This window comes from Protopterus annectens, chromosome 6.part0, assembly GCF_019279795.1.
Source record: "Protopterus annectens isolate FY-2018-M chromosome 6.part0, PAN1.0, whole genome shotgun sequence".
NCBI lineage: Eukaryota > Metazoa > Chordata > Ceratodontiformes > Protopteridae > Protopterus > Protopterus annectens.
In genome coordinates, this window is record NC_056737.1 from 1,864,475,197 (window position 1) to 1,864,488,531 (window position 13,335).

Consider the following 13,335-nt stretch of genomic DNA (forward strand, 5'->3'; position numbering starts at 1 on the left):
TTGAACTTATTGTGTAAAGTTGGTTCCATAAAATCCATAAGAAATCTAATGAAGTGATTGTCAAAATCAATAAGTTCTAAAAGGGCTAGATAAAAAAATGAAGTCCTACGTTATGGGGGATACTCATAAATAAATATATCACATCCACTGCTAGAAGATTACTTTCTTTCTTAAAAAGGCTCTGCTTAATCTTACTCAAAAAATCCCAAGAGGTTTTTTTTTTTAATGTGGAGAGTAGATTTAAAACATTTTAAGGGATCTGTCCACATATATCACTAGTGGGTACATCTTAGACCCCTGTGTTGATCCTATAAGTCTGTACGGGGGTCATCTAGATCATTATGGACTTTGCAGAATGCCAAAGACAGCTGGAAGAAGGGGGATTTTTTAATACAAGAAATGTGCAAATGCCATGTGTTATGACTCCCCTACATTAAACAATCCTTCAAGAATAAACCAATCTTCCAAGGTATGTGAATTTTGTTTTAGACACTGTGGTGTATTTAGTCTTGTCCTATAACTTAATGAAAATTTTACTCACATAATCAGTTTCATCAATTAACACTACCCTCCTTCCCTTGTAGGGCTTCATTATCCTAATTGAATAGTTCTTTCTTAATGATTTTAATATACTCTGTTGTCCTTTATTCAAGTTATGATTGGGAAAAATCTTGGATCTATGTAAATCATAAAGATCCCTTGTACATCAGCTTTCAAAAGTAGTTATAATAGTATTTAATGGAGGATTAAATGCACTTGCCCTTCTGAATGAAGTACTAGAGGCATTAGAACCTGTTACTTGTTCAGAAACCTGCACTGAATATTTTAATTTAACAGTAAACACCTTTAGTTCTAATAATAGGTCCAAGATTTTGAATGGACTGTTAGGCACAAACTTAAATCCTTTACTAAAAAGTATAAGGTGACTAGTGGTAATAACCAAATTCCTATAATTAAATATTTTTAAAACCCCTATAACTATGTACTTTATGATCTATAACTATAGTTGTATCTTTTCTCAGCATTATTAGTGAAAATATCTTTTTTTTTTGTTTAAATATTTTTTGAAATGTTTTGAAGATGAATACAGAATATATCAAGGTTCGAAATGTAATATAATAGATAACTAAGATAAATCTTATTTTAAGAAATAAATTAAAATATAACTATTTACAATATATAAAGTAAGCCTGAGATCAAAATGATAAAATTAAATCAAGACAAAAATATGAAAACCTAGAAACAGAACTATAATGACCAAATAAATAAAGAAAATGAATCACTAAGGGCCAAAACCTCCAACCAAGGATTATGCTTTAATTTGTTGGGATAAATTCTTCTCTATTTTACTGCAGTTTTTTATTGCTGTGTCCTTTAGAAGAATAAAATAATTTTCAAATTTTGATTCAGTAGGTCTTTCTACTTCTTGTGATATTTTTTTTAGCCACAGCATGTATTGTCCAAGTTAGGTAAGAAAATTATTTTTTTAATTTGCTGTATCCAGTATTGTAAACAGAATAATTTATTTTTTTAATGAATATGTCATTCCACAAAGCTTTAAAAAATCATGGTCCTTTGTCCAGAAATTTAGCACCATAGAGCAATCATAAAAACACATGTGACCAATTAGCCTTAATATGATGTTTACATTTCCAGCATTCAATAATAATATTTTTTCCTAAATTGTAAAATCCTTACAGGAGTTATAAAAAGCTCTAAACAAAAAATTCCAAGTAAATATACTCCAGTAAAGGATCCAGGAAGAGTTCTTAATAGAGGAAAGGAGTTTTTTTTTTACTTTGTTCAGAAGGAAACAACTACAAAATGCTCTTTAGAGGAAAAGTTTCAAAACTTCTCATTCAAGTTGGAATAATCTTTAGCAAGTATTGCATGTATTTTAGAAATTAAATTATCAAATTCTCAAAAATTATAGATAATTTCAAAAAAATTTGCATCTATTCCGGAATCCCAACACAGCTTGAATTGGATAAGAGAGACAATCTGGTTTGAATTGATGTTAAAATTAATTGTAGATAAATTATATTGTTATTATTGATATTAAAATCTAGACAAATAGTATCAATTGATTTAACTGTGTTTCCTTCAAGGCATTGATAACCATAATAAAAATGTTTTTTTCCCAAGAATTAATTATATATCATGGCATGTTATTAACATAATATTTTATTAAAGAAAAGGGTACAAGAGATTCAAACCAAAATGTGTAATTCAAATTAAGTAACATTATTTTCTTAAATATTTTTAATATTTAATTTATATAAATAAATTCGATGGGGATATATGGGAACTTGAATATACTTAATTATATAGAACCAGAAGGGATTATATAAATTTGAATTTATTGAGTCTAAAGAATTCAGTTGTGTAACATTGAGTAAATGAGAGTGTAATATTTTCCAATTAGATATACATCTAAACAATTGAAAATTATCTTTATAACTTCTGCTTTTGTATAAGTTATATATTTCGAAAATGTATCTCCCCATACCTTCAATGTCTAAAGTGCGGATTTATGCTCAGTCTAGGTTTATTAGGATTACAAATAAAATTTAATAATAATTTATGTATTGTTTTTATTTGTTTCTTATTAAGTGGTAATATAAGAGGCTGAGTTATATATATCATAACTTTGTAAATAAAAACATTTTAATAATCTCTAACCTATCCTCAGAACAGATGTAATTTTTATTTTAGGAAATAATTAAATTATTTAAACAGATTATTATTTTTCATAATTTTAATTTATACTCTCCTCCATATTACTAAAAATATTAATTCTTAGATATAATCAATTAGTTGATTATTTACCTAATAAGTGATTAACTGTGTTTATTGGATTATTCTTATTAATAATGAGAAAACTAGATTTAGAACTATTAAAATGTAAGCTAAATATCTTTTGAAAATTACTTATTTTCTTGAGTTCTGTTAGTGTTTCAGAAAATTTTTTTTAATTGTTGAAAGAATATCATCAGCAAATAACATAACTTTGGAATCATATTCCTGATTGAACTCAATACCTTGATTTTTTGTATTTGACTTGAGAATTACAAGTATCTCAACAGCTGAATTGAATAATAAATGTGAAAGAAAACATCTCTGTTTAGTTGCTTTTGTTACATTTATAAAATTTAAAGTTTATGGACATAATTTTACATATGCTTTATTATTATAATTAATAGCCATTAACATTTTAATGAATTGTGGAGAAAATTCAAACAAATGTATTACGTCAGATAAATAGTCCCAATCAAATTAATTAAATAATTTTTCAATATCTGGACTAATAAATAAAGATTCAATTTTTTTCTTATTCGTCACATCAGTCAGAGTAATTAATCTTTTAATATTGTCAGAAGTTTGTCTTTTGTGAATAAATCCAGAGTGGTCTAAAATAATTATATTTGGAAAAAATTGCTCACATTCTATCTGTTAATATAGACATGAATATTTTATAATCTATATTAAGCAACAATATTGGTCTATAAGAAGAGCATTTCTGGCAGTCTTACCTTCTTTTATAAGCGGAGTAATTAGGGAATATTTCAATGAGGGTGGTGTTTAGGTTTATAGGTAAGTACTAGGCTAGTTGTCCTCATGGGCCACTTTAAACCTTGCCAGTTTCCCTTTTGTGTTTGAACTGCATTTTGAACTTCTATAAAAAACATTATGTAGATTTATTATAACATTTTGAGGAAATAATTTGGATAATTCTGGTATAATTCCATAATTTCCAGCAGATTTGTTAGATTTAATATTTTTGATTTTTTAATTAATTTATTGCAAGGAAATAGGCTTTAACACATTTATTTTTTGAAAAGAAGAGATATTTTGAGTAAAGTTTGATCAAAATTAGCTAGTAAATCTTTACCTCCATTCATTACTTTTTGATTTAAGGAAGAATAGTGATTTCTGAAGATTTCTAAAATATAAATATATCCAACATATGAATTTAATGTGTTTATTAAAGGTTTTTTTACATATTTAATAATATTATTGATTTGAAATTTGATTATTTTGGTTATATTTCTTAAATGGTTAGGAGATCTTGAATAAAATATTATATTAAGTTTTTATAGGTTCATAGGATGATATTAGGCTATTGGCCTAGAGAACCTTATAAATCCTGCAAAGAATTTCACAGATGTTCCCACAAAGTCAACACCTGTTTCCTCTGTCCAGCAGGGACACAGGTGGGATCCCAAGGGTGTATTTTCTTTTTCCCATCCAGTCATCCAGGTTCCACATGGAGAGGGAGCCTATTCCTCAGATGGAGGAATCTTTGGAACACAAATCTATCCTGCCAACATGTTCTATTAATGTCACAGAGGAGGTTGAGGCCTTGCATTTGGGCTGCACGAGTGGAGTTTGACTTATAGATATGCAGCAACTCCATCAAGGCTGGGTCTGAGATGGCTTTGTATGCCAGACACAGGCCACCTCTGAGCAGTCTGTACGAAACTGATAATATATTCAAACATTGAAAAATAGGTCTATTACAAAATGATACATGAGTGCAAAAATCTTCTACAGGCTCAAATTATGAAAACAACATAAAACTTAAAATAAATAACAACCAAAAATGTAAATATATAAGCTGGAATGTCATCATATATCATATATCATGTATACACTAAAGAAATCTAATAATCTTTACTACTCATGCATATAACAACTCAGCTTTAAAGGAGTGGTGCTGAAGTCATATAATTACATCTCTTAGCAATACTTTATCTCATAGTAGCTTATTATATTAAGATTTATTTGTATATATAAAAAGGGAAACATAGCTTTACAAAAGATAACCATTTATATGGTTGTAATTAGCAATAGTTAAAAAAATCATTTTCCATTGTGTAAATGGGGAATGTTTAGATAGTTGAGTACTTTTTAAATAAATTGTGGGTGGTGATGACAATAGTATCAATTTTCATAACCAAATATATAAATAAATTTACATCTACATAAATATTAAAACACCTGTGGCCACTGCACTTTAAAATTAATAAAGAATAAAATGTGCTAACTTTAAGGCAGATAAACACCAAAATATTTCTGCATAGTCTAAGTGCCAAGAACAACTCAACATACTCTCTAAACACAGATTATCAAACATTCAAGGAGCTGAACTTAATTGTAGAGTTGTATGTAAAACTTAAATTCATTGCTTTTTTTACATTACATTAATTATAGCAGACGGTTTCTGCCGATTTTTGCTGGAAACACAAGAATAAGAATGTTTGTTGACATTATAACAGAGTTATGATTATATAATTTAATCACTTGTTCATATTAGACCTGTATTACAAGCAATATCCTGTGGTCTTCCCATGCAACCAGGTATGGGTTACAGTAGCTCTGTGACTGCATGCAATTCTGTCTAAACAAAGAAGTACTCAGGCAAAATATAAGTGCTATAGTGCTATGGTGTTCACAATGACTGCTTTTGCAAAAAAAAAAAAAAAAAAAAAAAGAAAAAACAAAAGACAAATCTGAAATCCTGTTAAGATGTTACAGTCTGCAGACTTGAGCCACAGTATGTGTTCCATCTGTTTCTTATAACATATTGTGCACACAACAAATCTATCACATGTCCAAGGGAAAATTAAACATCAAAAGCAGGATGATGGATTACAGAGAAATAGCAGTCAGTTCCCATTGCTATCGACTGGGGAAGAGGATAGCATACATCCATGTGACTGAACAATGCAACTCCGCACTTAAGTAGGAAAGAAAAAAGCCACAAAAGCAACTCACTCCATGCAGCCATGAACAACACTGTATACAACACTATGACTGAAAGCAAAACATCACCCAACAAATGCCTGCACACTCGTGTTAAAAATGCAAAAAACAATCAGATCCTCCTGATAGAAAAGTCCAACTCAATGCACACTGCAGGATAAGATCTCCCCTGCAAGAGGGAGCACACACTTAATACTCCCCTGTAGTCAAGCAACACCACAGCTAGAAACCAAAACCCCAACACACACTCCCAACAACCAGACAATACAAAAATCCAGCACGCATGCCCACCCTCCACCACCAACCAATAAAACACCTCAGAAGTATGAGTAATTGTAGAAAAAAATGATAAAGCTATGCAGTCTCACATTTTGATCCTGTAATTCAGATGAACCACCCCTCCTATCAAGACATTCCTCACAGTTCCCCCACTGCAAAAAAAAAATTTCAACAGCAACCACCAGCCACAAGAAAACTTTGCAGAACTCCTCAGTCCATTCCACCTACTGAAAATGGCAACTTTGACTCATCACAATACTTATAGAATGCTCTAAAGGCAATCCTACCATCACTACCCTTCAAACAACTCACACTCACTTGACTTTTTTAACCATCCTCCTCCTACAACCAATGCCCTCTGTACCTCCATCATCGTTTCCTCTATCAATGAGTTCATTTTTCATTTCTTCAGACAGGAAACACTCAAATACTCACCATGACAACGTCATCAAATCCCCTCTGATTTAAAACAAACAAACAAAAAAAAAAATAAACACTTTCAATGAACACATTTGTATGTACCAAATGTCAGTTCTCACTAATCAAAACATTGGAGAGGGAATTCAAAGAAACTTAATGGACTCAACATCACACAAGAAATCCCCACATCCAACAGCAAATACCCTGTCCTAGCAGACCCAAACAGAGCAACAACAAACCTGACAACAAGACCACCCTCATGCAGTTCACCCATCACAACAAGCCAAATGTTACTAATTCTATCTATTGTGCTTACCTGCAGTTTGGCCAGAAAAATTAGACTTTTAGACTGCCAACCCAATGTCCAAACCATGTCTGCAGTCATACGATAGCAGCAGCAACATAGTCCCTCCTGAAGCAACAATATTGTGTGGGAAAAACTATGCAGAGCTAAGTACAAAAAGCTTCAAGAATGTTTGAAATGTTAACCATTAAAATGGACAAGAGAAAGAGAGAAAGCAGAAAAAAATACCAATTCTTAAAGTAAAGTGAAAACAGAACCGATCAAAGACACTGACCAAAAAATACACCACACCAAACTAAAAATGTCTTTGCCTCATGCAGAACACATAACAAGACAAACCAGACATTTAAGACAAAACAACAAAATAAATAAATAAATAAATAAATAAATAAATAAATAAATAAATAAAATACAATATGTAAATAAATCAAACATTTTTACTCATGAACTTTCCAAGTAACCAAACCAGAGACCACTCAGACTTCAACAGCCTCATGTCAAAACACCTATCAACATCATAGTCCATAATCTGATAACTCATAATGGAAAGCACCCTTCCTTAACAGCACATTTCATAACTCTTGGACACAAAAAGCAAACAACACTCAATCATACATGACAGTCAGCACAAGACAAAACAAAGAGGAAACAAGAAGAAAATAAAAAATGAACACAAGTACAAGTAAAAAATAAAAAAAAAAGCTGAGATACAACATTCTCCAGCTGACACATGGAGAAAAAAAAACAACAAACATTAATACAAAACCCACTTACATCTTATTTATGTACACCCCAATAAAACTTATAAAAGAAGAGTAAGAATAACAAAATATATAACAAAACCATGGGAGAAAAAGAAAGAAAAAAGAGAAATATCCCAGGATACTAATGAAATAACTAATATATTCTAATATCAGTTAAGAAAAGTAAATAAAAATACATTTAATGTGGCAAATGGGCAAATAAAGTATTTTGTAATGGAACTGATTATAAATATGATATAAAACCTATTATATTTATAATTCCATATTATCTTTTACTGGAAGTTTCCTTTTAAAGTCTTTTTTTTTTGGCTTATTTTTTTAACATCCAACTAACTGTCCTTCTCTGAAGATCTTTCAGTCCATGTCTCCTGAGATAGAAATGATGCTATAAGTTTTAATGAAAGAGAGTGGGCCAGATTCATGAAGGCTTGCACAGAGTCTTAGAGTAGAGTAAAACTCCATGTAGCCAACATGTCCGCCGAGCAATCCAGGAACAGCCGGTAGGGGTGTGCAACTGAGCTCTCCAAACTAGTCCAACACGGACAGGGCTTGGATATGCAAATTACCTCAACTGCAGGCAAAAGCTATGCAAAAGAGGTAAATTTGCGATCCACGAAACCCAAACCTGTCCGAATAGGAGTAGTGTTATTTGTAGAAATGTTGATAACTGAGTACAGTTCTGCAAATAGCAAAATGGAACCGTGGCAGCTGCAAAAAAAGCATGCATTTACAGGAGGAAGCATGCCAATGGCCAAAAATATGGCCATTGGCAATGTGAAGTGATGCAAAATAGAAGTAAAATAACTTTTTTTTATCCCGATCTCCCGGGTTTAACCGTAGCGCAGCGCCGCGCAAACGCGCACTAAAAAACAGAAAATTAATAATTAAGATCCACAAATGTGGATTTTATAGCTAAAATGAATTTACAATGCAAGTGAATAGCAGGCTGAAGACAACATGTCCACCGAGTAGAGGTTGCTAAGGGGGGAAGCTCAGTCTAAGAGATGTAACCAAGCATTAGTAGGCAATCCTATGCAAATGAGAGTTAGGATAGTGAATAGCAAATTTACGTAGGAAATGAGCACAGTCAGTAGAGTGTAGGAGTAGGATAAGGGGAGTAACAGAGTAGACGATAGGTGACATCACGAGGGGGGTATGTATGAAAGGAGTGAAGCTCATTGGAGCAAAGTGTCATGTGTCAGCTGACAATTACATATTATTGAAAGAGGTGTGTCAACAGGTAGGCCAGGTAAAGTCAAGAAATGGAAGATGTATGCCGTGGATAACACCAAAGTTTCTTTCTGAGCGTGCATGCATGCGTGTGCACGCCAGTAAACTCGAGTAAGACAGTGTGCGCGCATGCTAGCGTGTGTGCGCATGTGTAAGCTTGAGTAAGCATATGTAAAGCTGTGTAAACAGTTGTAATTGCGTTTGTGCCGGTGTGCACGCATTTTAACAAGAATAAGCAAGTTTTAGTACGTGTAAGCATGTGTGCGCGCGTGTGAACTGCTGTGCACGTGGCGCTCCCCCCTCAGGAAACAGAAAGGAAAAAGGAAGCACACCAAATAGTAGGGAAGTTACCAGGGAGTACTAGCAGAGCTAGCAGGTGAAAACAATCAGAATCAGGCAATTACCCAGGCAGAACACTAGCCCAGCCCAGCCCAGCACTTAAAACACTGCAAACAACAGTCCATTGTGTTTCTCTCAAGAGACACTGCAACACTGCAGTAAGCTAATAGAAGTGAAAACTGAAAAAGCTGTACTGAGACAAAAAATGTTAGGGGCTGCCATTGCTGTTATAAGGCAATATATGCAACATGCTGAGGGTGATGATAATGCAAATGCTGCTGGACAACCCACAGTGAGGGGACGGAGAAGAGTGTACAGGCCCAGGGTAACCTACCAGGGGCTACATGAGCTGGAGATAGTGGAGCATTATAGAGTGGACAGAGACCTCTTGCAGCAAATTGTTGAGCTGTGCAGGCCACACCTCACACACAAAACCAACAGAGGGGAACCCATCCCAGTGGAAACTAAGGTATGTGTTGGCCTATGAATATTAGCAACAGGTACCTTCCAGAGACCAACTGGTAATATGATGGGGATATCACAGGCATCAGCATCCAGGGTACTGCACCAGTTCCTGGATGCCATGTCAGCACATGTCAGTGATCATGTATACCTCCCCAATTCCCATGAGGTATTGGCCAGCAATATGCGTTTCTTCCAGCAAATAGCGGAATACCCTGAGGTAGTGGGTGCAATAGACTGCACGCACATATGCATCAAAGCACCAGCTGGTGAGCGGGGTAGGGTCTACTTCAACTGCAAGGACTTCCCCTCCATCAACTGCCGGGTCATGTGTGATACCCAGGGCATAATACTGAATGTGTGTGCTGGCTGCCCTGGAAGTTACCATGATTCCCATATCTGGCATCTGACGCAGCTGTACCAGACATTTGCCAATGAGGACATCCCACATGGACACCTAGTGGGGGATGCTGGCTATGCACTGGAGCCATGGCTGATGACACCGATCAGAAATGCACACACACCTGAACAGGAATGCCATAATGAGGCACACGCACAAACACAAAATGTAATTGAGTGTGTATTTGGGCTGCTCAAGTCACTGTTCCGGTGCCTGGACACATCTGGTGGAGCCTTGCAGTACTCACCAACTACATGTACCCATATTGTCATGGTATGTGCTATGCTACATAATATGATCCTGCGAAAACAGCTGCAGCAGGACCAGCATAGGCCCAGGCCAAACAGCCCCCCACCATTGCCAGGGCCATCACAGGCAGAGCGTGACTCAGAAGAGGAACAACCTGAGCCTGCCCCAGTAGGCAGAAGGAGGCGTGCCCAGTATGCTTTGGCCTTAGCAAAGAGGCAATGCATAGCACATACACTAGCTCAGTAGGAACTCTGGAAATGATACCTCTCTCTGACCCGCACATATAGTGAAAGGGATGCCTACGTTGACACTACCTGCTTTTAAACATGTATAGGGAATGTAGTATGTGCATCCGACATAGGCAGCCCTGCATCAACACCTGAGGCATGATTGCCATGTGTTCAACAATATAAAGCAGTGCTAAACAGCATTTACCACCATGTAGTATATGTAAACAAAATCGCACACACCAACTAGTACAAATGTGGTCAATGTTGAGTAATATTGGCCAACGTCCAGCAATGATGGTTAATATTGAGCAATGTTGGACAAGCTGGGTCTAAATAGGGCATAGCTGAACAAAAGCCAACATGCTCATAGTTGCTCTACTGGCCCTTAAGCAGTCTGGTCTGCTCAGTATGAAAATATAAGCAGTGAGTGGTCTCGAACCCAGGATACTGTGCACTATAGGCATAGTACTGAAACACTAAACCATGACAATATTGCTGTGGTTAACCTGTATGAAAAAATGTTGATAAGTCTATGCAAAGTATTCCATGGAAACCCTGCAGGTACAGCATAATCCCTGTTGAGATATGACACAAAGGTGAGTCCTGCAGTAAGAATAGAACCTGACTTTCAACACACACAATAGAAATGTTAATATTGGACATGTACACATACATCAACAAATGTAGTGGACCTCAGACAGCAACATACTGAACGGTCACATTGGGCATGCTCACACACTTGAATACATGAGACAAATGTCAGGCAACAGAACACTGACAGTCTGAACTGGGCATGCTCACATACTTAGTCCATGTTGGAGTACAGCAGTGGGCCACACATATCAGGCAGTTGCATGTGTTAACCCAGGAACATCTCACTATCCAGCAATCTACCCTGTGCACAAACCTATATGATAGTGGAACCCTGTCATAATCAAATATGTTCTGCAGATACCTAAGCGGTTCATAGAAAGTGGGAAAGCAAAGATGATAAAAACCTGCAAACAGTATCAGCAATAAACATTGTGCATCATGAACATTATCATAGGTTCAGAGGTTGATATTAGGCTATCTGCCCTAGGGCATTACAAGCATAGCCAGAATGTGTTTGGCTGCTGCTACCCAGTCTAATCAGAACACTGTGCCCGTGAATAGTAGGTCACACTAGATAGCCCATTTAGGCTTAGTGTACTGTGCCTCTGTCTAGCAGGGACCCAGAAGATATCCCATGGGTACACATATGATCACCCATCCACTTGTCAAGATGTCACCTGTAGGTGGTCAGTGGGTGGCTCTGCTTATGCAAAACTGGGACTACACTCCGCAATGAGTGCAGCCTTTCGGATAATAATCTGTCCCCCCAGCATTTCCTATTAACATCTGTGCTGAGGTATATGTCCCTGGAGTGTGTAGCTCCAAGGGAGTTGGATATCCTGAGGTGGAGCATGTCCATTAATTCTGGGTCAGATATTGTCTTAAACTACAGGCACACAACACATCTGTGTATGTAGTAAATGACTGAGTAGAGCTGGAGTTACTGTATCTGAACTGTGCAGGGCATCCATGTGAGTCCCTACATATGCTTGATGAGTAACATTTTTGGCCATTACAGTTGCTGCAGGTGTCGGGTAAGGTACATCCCAAATTTGGCATAGTAACCAAGCATGGTCGTGATGAGTATAGGGGCACAATGACCACATGTGATCAACATGTGAAACCATGTGGGATATGGTGGGCTATGTAGAAGTACTGTCTAACCACTTTGGCAATGTGATTGTCAAAGGTGAGAGTACGAACAGGTCATGTCCCCAAACCCGTAACAACTACTACCGTATGTAATGGATTACTACCTATGTGGTAATGTGTGGGCATGTTGTCATTCTCAAAGGGGATGACTATGCAACTAATGGCATGTAGCCATAGGCCATGGCTCAGGCACCAGTGATCCTATCTCTGTGAGACCCTGCATGAGTATGCATGTGTCAGCTGGATAGTTGATTATGGCACCCAGTTTGCAGTCATCTGTGAACATGGGCAGCCATATCCCTCCTGTGATAGCCTGTATGTCACGCAAATATATACTGAACAAGAGAGGTCCCAGGACTGAGCCTTGTGGGATGCCATGTGTAACTGGTGTATAGTTAGAAATGGCACTTGCAACACTGAGCATGTGGGTGCTATCCCTGATCCAGGTAGCAATCCATCGTGTGAGATATGTGTTGATACTGATGCCGGTGAGCCTATGCATAATGGCCGTGTGGGGTATTGTGTTGAAGGGTTGTGCAAGGTCCAGGCAGGCTGTGTGGACAACCGTCCCAACACTGATGGACCTGCTAACTGTTTAAAGAATACAAACAGGTCCAACAGGCAAGATCTGCCCACAACAATGCTGTAATGTGTAGGACCCAGTGTCTGTAGGTTTCCCATGTCTATGTGCATGAGTCCCATTACAATACACTCCATAGCTTTGCAGAGCAGGCTAGTTAGCCTTATAGGCCGATATTGTCTGTGGTCTGTTATGGCAGTATTCAGTGGAGTGGGACCACTATCACTGTATGCCATTCCGGGGGTACAAATCCTGCAGTAACCCTGATATCAAACAGTGACGTAATGTGAGGGTTATGTCTGTCATGAAGGCCGTGTACGACACAGGCCGGGACACTGTCTGGTCCCATTGATGCTGTTTTGTCCGCTGTGGGGTGGGCAGCACTCACCTGTTTATTTGTGATGTCAGGGAGGTTACACTCTGTTGGGATGGACAGTACCTCCTTAGGGGGGATGAGGGGGAGACATCTGCATTGAACCTGTTTTCCAGGATGTTGGCAATGTCTGTGGGTTCAGGGTATGTTCCGTCAGTATGCAGTAACACACAGCATATCAGTGAGTGTCCAG